The following is a 5,616-nucleotide window of genomic DNA, read 5'->3' on the forward strand; positions in this document are numbered from 1 at the left end:
CCTTCTAAACCCAGCCTGGACTTCTGGTAGTTCTCTGTTGATGTGCTGTTCCAGTCGTATTTGGATAATCTTCAGTAAAATCTTGCTTGCATGTGAAATCAGTGAGATTGTTCTGTAGTTTCCACATTCTGTTGGGTAACCTGGAGTAGGCATATCATTATTATGAAAATCCTTTCATAAGATAGGCAAACAGTATTAATTCCTGCAATTTTAAGGAATGTCCCAATTCAAAGACCACTCTCAAGTTCACACTTTCTCTACAATGTAATCCAAATCCCTGGGTTTTCCTCAGAACCTCTGTGAACTATTCACGTTGCCTCTGGAATGATGAAACATTCACAGATAGCAGAAGGCCTATATATGTTCTAACTTAGCCCGTCTTGACTCAGAGGATTGTTGGGCTGACTTGAAATAAATGATCCCCAGCGAAAGGCATCATGCTTGGTAAAACAGAAGGTCAGGGCCAAAAAGGAACACGCTTGATGAGATGGGCAGACACAGTGACTTCAGCAGTGGGCTCCAACCCAGCCATGACTGTGAGGAAGGCACAGGACTAGGTAGTGCTGTGATCCATTATACAAGGGGTTGCTTTGAGTCACAACCAGCTTTATAGCAACTGACAACCACAGCAACAGAAAAGGAAACTATTCATGCTGACCATCCCTTAATAAATTTATATATCAATTATGGATTCATTTTTAAAATGTCTTTGTGATAATCAGATGATCATATCTCATCATTTAATGAATCCAAGATCCTACTAAGGTGCCCCACATATACATATCCTATATTATTGTATGCTGTGGAATCAGAATCGACCCATAGTTGGCCTTCCAGTGGGTTTTCAGAGGGAGTTTATAACAAGGGAGGAAATTGCCCTTCTTTCTCCCACTGAGCAGTTGGAGGATTCAAACTGCATGCCGTCAGGATTGCAACACACACACACACACACACACACACACACACACACGAGGCCTCTTACCAACTAATGAAAAATCTGAGCTCTATGTTTCTGTTGTAATTTATTTTCATTTTAACATTTTTATTTTGATGGAGTAAATATAACAAAACATTGGCCATTTTTTCCATTTGTACAATTTGATGGCATTAATTATATTCACCATGCTATGCAACCATCACCACTATCCATTTTCTGTCATCTTTAATGGAAATTCAGTACTACTTAGGATTTTTCTATGTAAAATATTCCAAAGCAATAAATTTTGAATTTGGGAAATTGTGACTGTTTCTTTTCAGTTTCTATTCATCATAAATAAGAATCTAAGAGTTACAGATAGATACTCTGAGTTAGAACTATCAGAATTTTTAAAGTTGTTTTTATTGTATATTAGTTTGCATACAAAATTCCTAAACTCCATTTCCTCCTGCAGAGTGGCTGGTGGGTTTGAACTCCCAACTTTCAGTTAGCAGCTAAACTCTTAACCAAGGATCCAGTCCCTAACCAGAACAAAAGAGGAGGAAATAGATGATTTCTTCCAATACTTGGTGTCAGAAATTAATTGAACATGTAACCAAAATGAATTAATAATAATGGGTGACTGGAATGCAAAAGTTGGGAACAGGAAAGAAGGATCATTAGTCAGAAAACATGGACTTGACAGAAATGAGGCTAGAGATAGATGATAGAATTTTTACATTCAATGACCTATTCATTTCAAATTTCTTTTATAAGAAACAAACACTGACTATGCTAGTGGACTTCATCTGATGGTATGTGCAAGAATCAGATCCATTACATCTATGGAAAGAATCACTGGAGAACTCAGTATCAGCTGTGAAAACTAGACCAGGTGTTGATTGTGGAACATATCATTAATTATTCATATGTAAGTTCAAACTAAAGCTAAAGAAAATTAAAACAAATCCACAAGAACCAAAATATCCACATCTCACATCATACACAAAAATCAACTCAAGGTAGATCAGAGACCTGGGGGTAAAACCCAAAACCATAACCTTCTTAAGAGATAAGCTGGAATCAAGATTAGAAGCACTAGTCCAAGGTACAAAGAGATTGCCAAACACAACTAGAAATGCACGATCTAAAGAGGATAAAATTGATGCGTGGAACCCTCTAAAAATTAAATCCATTTGTGCATCAAAAACTTTTTCCAGCAGGGTGGAAAGAAAACCTACAGACTGGGAACAAACATTCGGTAATACCATCTCAGAAAAGAGTTTTATAACAAAAGTTTACAGAACACCCATGGGCCTCCACAAGAAGAAGACTGATAACCCAATTACAAAATGGGCAAAAGATAATGAGAGAATTTTCACAGAGGGAGATATTTGAATGGCAAACAGATACAAGAAGAAATTCTCCAAATCACAGACAATAAGAGAGATGCAAATCAAAACCACAATGAGGTACCATTTCTAGTAACAATGGCTAAGTTTAACAGGGCAGCAAGTAATTAATGTTGCAGAGGATGTGGTGAGAAAAGAACTCTTAAACATTGTTGGTGGGATTGTAAAATGGTACAATCGTTCTAGAAGGCAGTTTGACCCTTCCTCAAGAAGCTGAACATAGAAATTCCATATGACCCAGCTATTCCACTACATGGCATATACCCTAAAAATATGAGAACTGAGGTGCAAACTGAGATTTGTACACCAACGTTCATAGCAGCATTATTCACCATCTCAAGAACATGGAAACAGCCCAAATGTCCAACCACAAACGAATGGATAGAGAAATTATGGTACATTCACAAAATGGAATTCTATGCAGCACACAGGAACAATGATTTTGTAGATACCTAACTTGGGAGGGACTAGAGAGCATTATGCTGAGTGAATTAACTCAGTCCCACAAAAATAAATATTGTATAAAACCATTATTGTAGAATGAGTATAAGGATCCAAGAGGGGTGGATGAGTTTGGAAGCAGAGGTATGTGGATGTGCAGGGGGCGGGGAAGGATTAATCATCAGGTGTACAATTTGATGGGGTGAAGGAAATGGAAAGAATTTGTTCTTGAAAACAATGTATTTGAGTTTTGTAAAGAAAATAAAAAATATAAACAAAAAACAAAAAAAGAATATCATCTATGAAGAATTCAAAAGGTCATTACAAGGACAGAAGAGGAAGAACAGACCAAGATGGATGGCAGAAGAGACTCTGATTATTGCACTAAGCACTGAAAAGCCAAAGCAAAGGGAAGATATCAGGAAGTTAAGGATCTGATCAGAAGATTTCAGAGGGCAGCTCTAGAAGACAAAGCAAAATATTATAATGAAATGTGCAAAGAGCTGAGTTGAAAAATTCAAAGGGCCAAACTCACTTGGCATTCCTTAAACTGAAGGAACCAAAGAACAAATTCAAGAAGTGAGCTGCAGTGCTAAAAGATGTTTGGGGTAGAACATTAAATGACCTAGAAAGCATCAAAAGAAGATGGAAGGAGTACAGAGACTCACTGTACCAAGAAGAATTGGCTGACAGAAGAATTTCATGAAACAACATATGATTAACAGGCAATGGTGATGAAGGAATAAGTTCGAGCAGCTCTGAAGGAATTGGCAAAAAACAAAGCCCCAAGAATTAATGGAATACCAATTGACATATTTCAGCAAACAGGTGCTGTCCTGGGCTTGCTTACCAAGTGGTGCCAGTAAATCTGAAGGACAGTTACCTGACCAACGGACTGGAAGAGATCCATGTTTATTCCTATTCCAAAAAAGAGTGATCCAACAGAGTGTGAAAATTATTGAACAATATCACTAATATCATACACAAGCAAAATCCTGCTGAAGATTATCCAAAAATGACTGGAACAGTACATCAACAGAGAACTACCAGAAATACAAGCTGAGTTTAGAAGAAGCCATGGCACTAGAGATATTATTGCCAATGTCAAGTGGATCTTGTCCGAAAGCAGAGAGTACCAGAGGAATGTATTTCATTGACCGTGCAAAAGCATTTGACCATGTGGATCACGACAAATTGTGGCTAACACTGAGAAGAATAGGAATTCCAAAACATTTGATTGTGCTCATGTGAAGCCTATACTTGGACCAGAAAACAGTTGTCAGAACAGAGCAAGGAAACTTTGAATAGTTCAATATCAGAAAAGAAGTGCATCAGGGATGCAACCTGTCTCCATATCTTTTCAATCTATATGTGAAACAGATCATTGAGGAGGCTGAACTTTTTGAGGAGGAATGTCGCTTCAGGATTGGAGGAAGACTCATCAATAATTTATGTTATGCAGATGACACAACCTTGCTGGATGAAACTGAGGAAGACCTGAAACACTTGCAGCAGAAGATCAAGGAGCATAGTTTTCAATATGGGTTGAAGCTAAACATCAAAAAGACAAAGATTCTCACCACTGGGCCAAAGGATGACACCTGATAGATAGAGAAAAAATTGAGATTGTTAACAAATTCAGCTTGCCCAGCTCCATAATCTGCACTCTTGGCACCAGCAGTCAGGAAATCAAAAGATTAATTGCTCCCAGAGGTGTGCAGTTTGAATCCACCAGATGCTCTGCTGGAGAAGGAGGGACAATCTCCTCCTGTACCAGTCAGATCTGATTTGACAGTATACACACACAAGAAAGATGAATTGCGTTAGGGAAATCTGTTGTCAGGGGCCTCTCCAAAGTGCTAAAGAGCAATGATATCAGTCTAGGGACAAAGGTTCACCTGATTCAGGCCACAATCTTTCCAATTGTTTGCTATGCATCAAAAAGTTGGACAATGCCAAAATGTAACAGAGGAAATATTGTTGCCTTTGAGTTGTGGTGCTAGAGAAAGTATTGATCATGCTATGGATTATCAGAAGAACAAACAGATCTGTATTCGAGAGGGTGAAAACAAGTTGCTCCTTGGAGGCAAGTATTTTGAACTTCTGTCTCAAATACTTTGGGCATGTGGCCAGGAGGGGACCAGTCCTTGGAGAAGATCATCATGCTTGGAAGAGTGGAGGGACAGCACAGGAGATGAAGACCCTGGATCAAATGGATTGACACAATGACTGGGAGTAATGGGAGTGTGTTGGAGATAATGACACTGGCTCGGAATAGGGCAAGGTTCAGAGCTATTGTACATATGGTTGCTATGAGTCGCAGGTTACTTGATGCCAGATAACAACACATAAAAGTCCTATACATTGTGTTTCACTTACGTATGATGTGTTTTACACATTCCTTCATTTACATTGTGTCATACAGAAGCAGGAGTGGCATCCACTTCCAATATAGCGTGCCTCTGGAAACTCTATAAACTTGGAGAAATGATGAAAGTTATACAAGTGTTCAGGTCTTTTGTTCATAGAGTCACTGTAAGTCTTCTACAACTAGACAGCACTTAACAACAACAACAACGTTTTCTAAAATCAGTCACCATTGGTCTATATCCACTGTTATCCCATTTTATGTGTAAAACTTTTAGTAGGAAATAACATGGCACAACAAAGGAACAGGATTGTTAATATAGAACAAGAGAAATTTAAATCTGAGATCCAACACTTACTAGTGTAGAAACTTCAGACAAATTGTCCTAGCGCCTCAGTGAGTATGTTGAAGAGTCCTATACTGTGGGGGAGGGATTGAATAACAATGAAAGAATTTTTCTTTTACTTTTTTTTTTTTAA

This window comes from Elephantulus edwardii, unplaced genomic scaffold (genome assembly GCF_000299155.1).
Source record: "Elephantulus edwardii isolate Elephantulus edwardi_28Jun2011 unplaced genomic scaffold, EleEdw1.0 scaffold00061, whole genome shotgun sequence".
In the NCBI taxonomy this organism is placed as follows: Eukaryota; Metazoa; Chordata; class Mammalia; order Macroscelidea; family Macroscelididae; genus Elephantulus; species Elephantulus edwardii.